Raw genomic sequence first — 12,216 nt, forward strand, 5'->3', positions numbered from 1 at the left:
ATTGGTCCCTGGTGCCAAAAAGGTTGGGGACTGCTATAGAATGATGCCCTCAGTGTATTTTCATGTAGAATCTACAGTATTTTACATGGAGGATCTATGTAGATACATACAACAGAAATGTCATTATAATATCAGTGAAGAAAACTGAATGCTATCAAAACATACTCTTCCTCTATCCCTTCTTTCTTCTTTCATCATCGGACAACATTTTTTACTCCTTCCTTCTTTTAACCTTAGAAATCATTTTCTTAACATTTCATTTATAGTGTGTTTCTCTCTAAAAGTCACTGTATTTCTTATATCATGTATTCAAATTAAGAAATATCTTTGAAATGAAAAGTATCTTATGCAATTTTCTAGTGACTTTCATCTTTTTGACATATATAAAATTGTGTTTTAACATAAGTTCGAATTTTAAAATCGCCCAAGAAATAACTGAAAAACTCCATTAAGACAATAATAATTTATACACAATTCCCTTTACCTTGGAATAGCCCCTAAACATTCTTGATTAAAAAAACAAACAAACAAAACAAAAAACTATATTGCCAAAATGAAATAAAATTAGAGTGGTTATTAACCTTATACAGATAAATCAGGGCTCCTTTTATCAATCAAGTTGTGGGAAAGTCTGAGATGGTGATAGGCATAAAACCTATTAGAGGCCTGAATATTCACAGGATACCATCTTATAGTCACCTAAACTGTCTAGCAATCTTGCTCAACCCTCTGGAACATTGATGAGATTAGAAGGCTTGAAACTTGAATATTGAAATATTAGCATTAAAAAAAATTGACTCGAGATATCTCAGCTCCCATAAATTTAGTAGTGAAGACTCTCATTCTTATAACATTTTTTCTTCGGCTTTTCAGCTGAAGGTTTGTATTTATTTTTAATTTAGTAAACTAAATTCCATAGACTATAAAGACTATAAAACTAAAAAGTAAATAGTGCTTTTATGATTTATGACTTTCCAAACATTTGTTAGCAATTTCTTGAAGTACACCATAGATAAGAGATATACCCATTCATTAAACTGAAAAAATCTGAGTCTGTGCTTGCATATTTGGAGGTAGGCAGGATAGAGAACAGAAGGGAGAAAATAGCAGTGGTTAAGAGAGGATAGAACTTTTGTTGATATGCTTTTGTTTTATTAGGTGAATAGGTTTAATGGAGTAATAGGTCATTGGCAGCTGTCAGTTTCTTCTATTATTGAGCTTTGTTTGTGATTCTGATTACCACACTGGCATTGAGGCAAACTTCCATCCAGATAGTTGAACAAGGTCTTATTCTGCTCCAAAGATGTTAAATTTATTTTTTTCTTTTTCTTTTTCTTTTTCCTTTTTCTTTTTTCTTTTCCTTCCCTCTGTCTCTCTGTCTCTCTCTGTCTCTCTCTGTTTCTCTATCTCTCTTTTTCTCTCTCTCTCTGTCTCTCTCTCTTTTTATATAACTTATAGTCAATAGTCAATTTCGTCTATTTGGTATTTGGTAAAAAAAATAGAACTTTTAATCTCATTCTTAGCCCTTATCAAAAGAAACAACTTTAAAAAGCTAGAAAACAGAAATAATGTTATCTATAAGTGAAAGAAAAGGGACAATATGTATACCTATATTATCTATGCCTGCATCTATCTATATAGACACATATATATTCAATATTTAGTAGTTTGTAGTACTCGCCATGTTTTCATACTCAAGTAAACTATATAGTTCATTAAATGCAGAACTGTTTTTCCTTTTCTTCTGTTAGATCCATTGCTTTAGTTTGTGTTTTCCCTAAAGCAAACATTGAGACAAAGACTTGAGTGCAAGTAATTTATTTGGGAGGTGATTGAGGAAGTATAATTGAGGAAGTTAAAAAATGAAGAGAGTAAAGGGAGAAAATCAGTCAAGGATGTACTAATTAGCTACTTACCACCCTGGGGAGCTGGGCTCACCTCCACTAGAAACTCTATGAGGAACCATGGAAACTGAGCCCAGAATTGTTCTACTATAGGCTGGGAGTTGTTATGCACTGACTTCTGAGCCTCCTTAGGTAAGTTTTGTTCCTAAGGAGTTAAATTCCCTGCATTTAACAGATTACACCTGTCCTGTGGAGTGGTCTTTCTGATGCCTGATGAAGGAAATTCTGCACTCTGACTGGCATGTACAGGGAACTGTCCACCACAGCTATGATGAGATCAAGGAATGCAGTACAGTGCAACACAGCTGTTTGGAATGTTTGTTTGTTTGTTTGTTTGTTCGTTTGTTTTTCATTCAGTTTCTAAGTATGTTAATTTTAAGTCATCCAGACCTGCATTTAAATCTCCATTTGGTATTTACTAACCTGTATGACTTTAAATAGTTTTTAAATCTTTCTGAATCTATTTTATAATTTGTAAAATAGTGCTAACAAGAGTACCTACTTCTTTAGAATTTTTGCAAAGAAGAAATGAGGTATTGTATGGACAATTCTTAATTTAGGTTGGGAAGAATAAGTACTCATTGTTATTACCCCCAAGGTATTATATCTGAGATGAATGTGTGAGCTTTGTCAGTCAGACCTGGGGTTGAATACTGGTTTATTAGTTATATGGCTTTCAAAGAATAATTTAATCCCTTTAATTAGTAATCCTTCTAATAAGTAATCTGTTTCACCTATCAACAGATAAAATAAAAAACAATTTTATAAGTTTTCTGGGTGACAAAAAATATTACAAATAAGTATTACATGTAAATCTCATAGCTTGGTCCATGGTGGGCAGTCAGTAGATGTTGGTTGTTTTTTCTCTTTCTTTCTACAGTATATATTAATTTGTACATTTGTATACTTATGAACTCACTCAATAAGGCTGATTTCTGGGATTATAAGGGTGTGTTAGATTATTTTTATTTCCAATAGCTTACAGGTTATTGGGACATATATAAATATAAGAAAATATGTTATAATATAATACAAGATCTGGGAATTTGAAGAAGTGTCTACCTTGCCTAGGGATGTCAAGAAAAACATCACAGAAAAGTTATTATTTGAGGTCAATATGTGAGGGCATACAATTTTATTCCTTTCTTATCATATTCTACTAGTTATTTAATATTTTTTGTCTATCTTTGCCTCAAGAAAAGGTAAACTGTTTCAAATGTGAAAAAGCTGCTGGTCTGAGAGCCAGGCTCACTTGGTCCTAATCCTGCATGTGATACTCAACTGAAGGAGCATAACATCTGTGGACCTCAATCTTGTTAGCCTTTTTGAACTCTCATCTCCAAGATTGCAGTCATGATATAGAAAATTACAAAAATAAAGAAGTAAAAAATAAAGGAGAGATGGATTATTTTCATATCCCTTAGTTATCTTGGATGATTCAACAAATAAACTTCAGGAAACATAAAGGTTAAGGCTAATGGTCTCACAAACGAGGCAAGTGAACAACTTGCTAGAAGCTTTAATATTGAGGTCATGGTATTAAATAACAAAGGGCAATCGGGCTAAAGACATTTTGGAGAGAAATTGGTTTACCTGCCTCTCTATAGAAAAGAAATTATTTTTGTTTTTCATATTACTTGTCTGCACTGTGAAATTAGAACTATAATATTTATTGCTGCCATTTATTACTTCTTTCCATAAATTCACTTCCTAAATGAAATACCTATTTGATAAGCCTGCTTATATCTAGATTTTGAAATCATCACTAGGTTTCTTAATCTTCTTTCAAAAATTTATCTTTACAAAAAAGTACTGATGAAATATTTATTCTCTCCTTTCCATACTGAGAAATGAATGCCAGCCAAACAAAACTCTAAAACCAGATTGCCTTTGCTTTCATTTCCTGTTTTTCTTCCTCAAGGTGAACCCTGTTTTTGAATTTTAGCTCTTTACTTTTACATTTTTGAAATTTTAGTGATGAAAATGTTTGTGTAAGGTATAAAGCATGATATCTGTCGATATAGTAACAAGTCAGAGAGAAGTATTAGAACAATTAGAGAGAAGAATTAGTTTTTCCAAGAGATTGCTTTCTTTATACCATGGAATCTAGATAAGCAATAGCAAATAAAGTGCCGTGAAATGTAAAAAAAAAAAAAAAAAAAAAAAAGAAAAAAAAATAATTCTACCTAATCAACTTTCTTAAACAATTTTTTTTTTTTTTCATCCCAGTGGGTCAGCCTTATAGTAGCCAAGCTTTCCTGGAGAAGTTCCTGGTGTTATCTCTTCTGCTGCTCCTTACCTATTAAATTTGAATAGTCCTTTCTTCAAAATTGTGTGGAGATATTATATCTTATGCACCCATAGTAAAATAAACATAGCTTGTTTCAGAATTATGCTTTTTGGTTGAGAGATTCCTCATGCAGAAAAAACAGAAACATTTCCTGATAAATAGGTACTTGTGTTTGTTCCTTTTACTTTTAGATGGTATAAGGAAAGCTATGGCCTGATCATTATTAAAAGTAAAAGTACTCATGAAGTATTAAGGAAAATGAATAAAAGAAAAGGGAAAAATAAGAGCTATGACAGTATCTGCAACTACTCACGAAAAAGTCTTTTTGAAAAATTTATTAGTGGATAAAACATCCAAAGACACTTTCCTCACATATTAAAATATGGAGACAAACAATGTGAGAAGAATTCTAAGCATATATGGAGACACAGGACAAACTTAAAAAAAAGAAGAAGAAGAAAAGAAAATTCAGGGTCAAAGTATAAGAAATAGTGTTATAAATACCTTAACTACTTCTTTGGCTTCACCCTTGTCAGAGTTCTCATTCTCTGCTACTTAGGATCTTGCCTCAGAGAACAGGGTGATGATTACATTGTCTAAAGTTTTGTTATAACCCTCAGTGTTCTAATCTCCCAATGGGTATCTGTGGTAGTAGTTGATCTTGGAAGTCAGTAGGAATTTGTGTAGGTATGCACATTTGAGATTCAGCCTCTGCCAACGTGATGGTGTTGTACTTTAAGTAAAAGAATTCACACAGCTAGTTTTGGAAAAGCAATGCTCCCAGATAAAGTGGATTTGCTTTGGAGTTAATAAATGGTGAATCTGTTCTATAATAATATATCATTAGATTCATGCTAAGAAGAGAAGCTTCAGAGAATCATTATGATACTAAACTTGCCAGACTAAGTTGTTTCTCGTTGAGAAATCTCATTGAAGCATAGCTCCATACCAGGTCAAAATGCACATAGTACATGGAGCACAGATAAAAGCAATTAGACCTACTGCCTTGACTTTGATGGGGTCTGCCTCCTTCAGAATGCCTGCTTAAATTCTGGTTTCAAAGTCAGGCTTTAATGCAATTACTTAACTCTTTGTTTTTGAAATAAGGAGAGTCATAAGGTCTGTTTCCAGGGAAGCAGAAGGATGGAAAGTGTAATTCACTTCTGTAAAAGGAGCAATGCATTTTCCCTGGTGGATCCAAAAGTTTAACAATGCCATGTATATACTTAACATAGAGGCATGAGAACAACACAAATTGACTAAATATTAAACCGGTTATAGTCAGAGCCTGCTATGTGCTGATAGAGGAGGGAACCTGGCTGATCTTCATACATCCAGACCACAGTGAACCTTCAGGAAGATTCTCGTTGAGATTACTAACAACTACTTCCTCGTGACTTTAAGCTACATACCCATACCTGGAAAAGAAAACAGATTTAAACTGAATTTTTTGGATACTCAGGGTCTTTCTCATTCTCTGTCTTGGAGAGGAGACCACACCTCTGTTGTGGAGTGGTGTTCCTTCTCTAATAAACTTTCCTTTCATCTCTAACTCTAGCATACACTTGAATTTTTTCCTGCACACAATCAAGGACCCCCCTCTCTCTTAGTATAGGACTGAGTTCTTACTCAGGGAGATGTGTCCCATCCTGCTTCGCATTATTCTTTATAAAAATCCTAAATACATATAGGAACCTTTTAAAGATGATTTCTCAATATTTCAGTTTTTCTTGGCAAATTTTATTTTCTAAAATTAACTAGCTATACTAGACTCCCTAAATTTAGAGCCTACAATTTTCTTTATAGTAATGTTCTTCTCTTTGGTCTTTAGGGATCTTTTTTAAAACACCATTATTACCACATTAATAGTGCAGTTTACCTGGTTTGCTATTATTTCTATTTCTCAAATCAGATTAATGAACAAGAAACAGACTTTCAGTAACCATTCCAGGGTTTTCTTAATAATTCAGGGATAAAGGTAGATATTCTTTCAATGAAAAGTTCTCTTTGAAAATAAGATTAAATTATGATGTCTTCACTTCTACTCTAATAAACTTTCATTTATTTCAGTCTGGCTTCTGCTTTCCTTCTCAATATATGTGCACTCACACTCATATCCACATTCCTCTTATTTAAATCACCTATGATTTTTACCAATCAATAATCACTACTCTCTCTTGGGCTTTCTTGACCTCTCAATAACATTCAACTATTTGATCACTCCCTTATCTTGAAACATTCTCTTTTCTTGCTCTTCATTACTTCACAGTCTCCTGGTATTTATTCAGTTTCTCACAAATGACTCTTTCTTGTATCTATTACCAGACTGACTGTCCTGCTGTATCTGGTGTCTAAATGTTGACGTTTCTAAAACCTCATGACATATTTCTACAGTTTTCCCTTTGGTGATTTCATTTATGCCCACGATTTAAAAATAAGCAAGAGGACTTCCAGGTTCAGTTGTGATATCTATTACTCTCATCCTAATAAGAAAAAGCTGAACGAACTGAAAATCAAAAATTTTTCTTGAACTCATTAGAAAATTGAGGTCATAAAGCAAAATGTCATCCCAAAATCTGGAGACAGGTCAGTACCATGGTAGCTGTGATCTGCTTACCTAAAGCTGAAACTACTAGAGCCATAAAACAGTAATAATGACTGAATGTTTATTTTGAAAAATCGCTGAAGGCTGAGTGTGGACTAGTTTGAAAATGAGAAATTCCTAGCAGTCATAGTGATAAAGAAGCCACCACATTTTTGAGAGTTTTACCTCCAGAAACCTCACAAAGTTCCCATGGCGAAGAACCAACAAAGATCCTTTTGTGGCTTTGATAGTAGGAGAAAAACAACCATTATAAAATAGGTGCAGAGTAGGTGCAGAGTAATCTCTATACCAGAGGCCTATTCTATAAGAGAAAGAACATTACTAGAGTCTCATTCTACCTGAAGAAAGGGCATTTCACCATCTCTACCCCTTTTTGCTTTCCTATCTCACCAAAAGGAGGAGCATAGAAAGCAAGAAATGCTTGTAAAGTACAGCCCAAGGGCACAGGCACACTAAAAGACTGAGATTTATTCATAAGATTATAGAATGTTTCCCCTCAGTAACATCTTACCACCACATCAACAGAGATTTAGTAAAATAATAGTGGATTAGAACTGTGAGGATTATAGTGCATAGACTCTCTCTCAGGAAAAGTATTTAAAGAAACCTGATCTGAAAAAAAGAAGGTATAAATAAAGATACTAGAGAAATTTGAAGTCTCTATAGCTACCAAAAACATTAAACACAGCCAAACTCTTAGATTAATATAAAAATTTACAATAAAGTTCCATTTCCATTATTTCCTATTACATAATACATTATATTCCACTCTCAGTATAAAAGCATAAGGCATGGGAAAGGTAAAGAAAAAAAATCACAGTCTGAAGAGATAATGTAAGCAGGAGAAGCAGACTCAGAAATAACACTAATGTTGGAATTATCAGACAAGAATTTAAAATAACTAGGATTCATATGTTAGGAGCTATAATGGAAAAAGACAACATATAAGAATATATGAGTAATGTAAGCAGAAAGATAAAAACTCTTTTAAAAATACTGGAAATTAAAAACACTGTAATATGCATAAAGAGTACCTTTAATGGGCTCACAAGTAGACTGGACAAAGCCAGGGAAATACTCAGCGAACTTTAAGACATATCAATAGAAACTTCCCAAACTGAAATGCAAAGAGAAAAAAGAATGAAACCAAACAAAATAAAACAAAAACAGAACATCCAGAGCTGTGAGATAATTACAAAAGGTGTAACATATTTTAATTGGAATACTAGAAGAAATACTATTTAAGAATTTTTCAAAATAATGATAGACACAAAACCACAGATCTAGGAATCTCAGAGAACAGCAAACAGAATGAATACTGAACATCTATATCTCAGCACACTCAAACTTCAAGAAATAAAATAATATCTAGAAATATGAAAGCAGTTAGTGGGATAGAAGGGCACCTTACCTAGATAGTAACAAGCAAAAAAATGATAATAGACTTATTGCTGGAAACCATTCCAGTTATATGGAACATTCACCAAGATAGACCACATTCTGGACCAAAAAAAACATACTTTAACAAATTTGAAAGACTATAAATCATACAAAGTAACAAAGTATGTTCTCAGACCACAATGGAATTACATTATAAATCAATAACATAAAGATAACTGGAAGAATTATCAAATACTTGGAAATTAAAACAACACAGTTCCCAGCAACACACAATTCAAAGAAGAATTTTCGACATAAGTTTTTAAAAATATATTTGAAGGTAAGTGAAAATATAAATTATCAAAACATTGGATATAGCAAAAGCAATGCATAGAGGAAAATATATATCATTGAATGCATGTATTAGAAAAGAAGAAACATCTAACATCAATTATCCAAGTTTCTACCTTAGGAAATAGAGAAAAAAAGAAAAACATAAACCTAAAGCAAGCATAAAAAAATGAAATAATAAAAACCAGAGCAGAAATTAACAAAATTGAAGAGAGAAAAGACATGAAGGAAATCAGTGAAACTAAAAACTGGTTCCTTCAAAAGATAGAGTAAACCTCTAGTCAGGCTAACCCAAAATAAAAGAAAGAAGACACCAATTGCTAATATCAGAAATAAAAGAGAGGTCATAACTACTGATTCTATGAACACTAGAAAGATAACGAAAGAATACTGTGAGGAAGTCTATACTAATAAATTTGATAACCTAGATGGAATGGACCAATTCCTTGAAAAGACACAATCTTCCAAAACTAGCACAAAGATAAACAGATAATCTACACCTATTAAATGAATTGTATTAATAGTTAATAACCTTTGAAAAAAGGAAGTGCCAGGTCTAGATAGTTTTTGTCGTGAATTTTATCACACGTTAAAAGACCTAATGGTAATAATTCTCCACAATCTCTTCTGAAAACAAAGAAAAACAATACTTCAGTGTCACTATGATGCTCAAATTTATATTTCTACTCAAGACATTTCCTCTGAACTCAAGGTAAATATATCCAACTGCCTACTTTACAATTTCTCTTTTATATTTCATAGATATCTTAAATTTAACGTCCAAAACATACTTTAAAAAAAATGTTTTACCTCTTTAATCCATTCTCTTTTCCTCTGCTGGAACTTTTCAAATATATGTCAATTCTGGAAACCCAAGAATCACATTTGATCTCCTTTGTAAGTAATTTTTTCATCAAATCTGAAGATAAGTCCTATGAATTTTACCTCCATTATGGATCTCAAATTCATGTACTCCCTGCATCTCTGTCTAGCCAGGACTACCATAATCGCTCTCTTCGGGTTACTTCTCAGTATACTGACTGGTCCCTGTCCTTCCTCTCTTGTTCCTCTAACAATGCATTCTCTGTACTGCAACAAGAGGACTTGTCTTTAAACATAAATCATACCTTGTCATTCCCCATTTAGGACAATTCAATAATTCTTCTCATTACACTCATGTCAAAATTCAATATCTTACTGTGACCTTTAAATGTCTGTATAATTTAGCTTTCACCTATTTTCCTCTTTCTCTTGTTTTTCACTGGTCTCTAGCCACATTGGTCTTCTCTCAGATCTTGAGAGAATATCCCAAGACCTCTACACATTCTGGATTTTTTTGCACCAGGAGATTCGACCAAGCTTGATTCATTCTATTCTCCATATAATTGACTTATTTTAATGCTTCAAACTTTACTTTAAATGCAACTTCGCAGTAAAAGTCTTCCTTAACTACCATTTCTAAAATTTTTTTCCCTATAATTCTCTTTCTCAGTAACAATATTGAACTTACAGAAGTAGTTTATAACCACGTTTATTTTGTTTGTTTCCTCATGTTGTCTGTCTCCTCAGGTAAGAATTTAAACTCCAAGAGGGGAATAACAACATCTATTTGTTCACCACTGAATTCTCAGTCTTTAGCACAGATGACACAATAGTTCGAATATGTATTTGTTGAACCAATGGATGTGACCAAGAGATTATATATCAACCTGATTTAATAGTAAAGCACCAAAGAGAAACAAAAATAAAAATCTTTTCGGTTCAAAATTAAATGAATTATTTGTCTTCACAATCCTAAATTCTTATATCTGTTTGGAATAGCATCTTTACATCACCAACATAGAAAAAACAATCAAAGGAATAGTTGTCCAAAATGTAAGAAAAGAGCTTAGATTTAAGTTTGCGTAGATAATAGATGATAGATAGATTAAACACATAGATAGATAGATAGATAGATAGATAGATAGATAGATAGATAGATGATAGATAGATAGATGATAGATGATGATAGATAGATGATAGATAGATAGATGATAGATAGATGATAGATGAATGGATAGATAAAGTGTAGTTAGAAAAATCGATAGACAGGATCCATTAATGCCTGAGAACTGTAAAAGTACTAGTACCTCCAAATCTTGCTTATATTAAGGATAATGTTATATAAACATTAAGAAATCAGAGTTATTATGTTTCAGCCACAATTTTCTCTTATAGTTTTGAATGACTTCTTACCTTAAAAATAAGATTATTCTTCTTACTCTTCCTTCTACCTTTCCTCCATTTCCCAGTTATCTAATTTTCCTTCCTCAAATCTTATAAAACCGACTTTATATTTTTTAAATTCAAATTCACCACGTTGTTTTGTCTTTATTCTATATTTAAAAGTTCATTGCATTCGTTTTCTATTCCTTACATAAGAAATTAACATAGATTTAGCAGATAGAAACAGCACGCAATATCTACATTTTCCATGGGTCAAGAGTACAGGCGTGGTTTAGCTGACTCATAAATTCAGAGTCTCGCAAGACTGGAATCCAAGTGCTCATTCTAGAGTTTGTAGTCCTCTTCCAAGCTCATGCAATTAGCAGAATTCAGTTACTTAGGACCTCAGATTGTGTGGCTGAGGTCTCCATTTTTTTGCTGAGTGTTAGCTATCAGCTACTCTTCTCCATAGGCAGATCATAATATGTCTGTTTATTTTCAGGCCAGGAGAAAAACATGTCTCTGAAACTTCACATTCTTTAAAGCAGGGGTTCCCAACCCTCAGGCTAGGGACCGGTACAAGTCCGTGGCCTGTTAAGGAACCAGGCTGCACAGCAGGAGGTGAGTGGCGGGTGAGCAGGCGAAGCTTCATCTGTATTTGCAGCCTTTCCCCAGCACTAGTATCACAGCCTCAGTTCCACCTCAGATCATCAGGCATTAGATTCTCATAGGAGCACCGGTCCCTGGTGCCAAAATGGTTGGAGATCGCTGCTTTAAAGAACCCTCCTGATAAAGTCAGGCCCACTCAGGATAATCTCTTATGATTAACAGAAAAATCAACTGATGAATAACCTAATCAAGGAATTAATATCTGATCATGTTTATTAGACCCACCCACACTCAAAGAGAGATTCTATAAGGCATATAAAAAGGGCATAAGAATCTTGGAGGGCAGTGTTAGAATTCTGACTAGTTCCCCCTTGTTTGTGTGGGATACGTTCCAAGACCTCTCTTGGATGCCTGAAATCTCAGATAGTATCAAATTCTAAATATACAGTAAGTCCTCACTTAATGTTGTCAATAGGTTCTGTAACTTTAAGCAAAACATCATATAAGGAAACCAATATTACCACAGGCTAATTGATATAAACAAGAATTAAGTTCGTACAGCATCTCATCAATGTTACAAGGAAATGATGCTGAAAGAAATATTATTCAAAAACCCACTGGACTATGTTTTTCTCTTTTATATACATACCTATGATAAAGTTTAATTTATAAATTAGGCATAGTAAGAGATTAACGGCAATTAATAATAAAATAGAACAATTATAACAATATACTGTAATAAAAGTTATGTGAATATTCTCTTTCTTTGATAACTGATCTGATTACACAAATGGCTACTAAGTGACTAATGGGCACGTAGCATATACATCGGGAATATGCTAGACAAAGGAATGATTCACATTCTGAGCAGG

The sequence above is a fragment of the Pteropus alecto genome, unplaced genomic scaffold, assembly GCF_000325575.1.
Source record: "Pteropus alecto unplaced genomic scaffold, ASM32557v1 scaffold79, whole genome shotgun sequence".
NCBI lineage: Eukaryota > Metazoa > Chordata > Mammalia > Chiroptera > Pteropodidae > Pteropus > Pteropus alecto.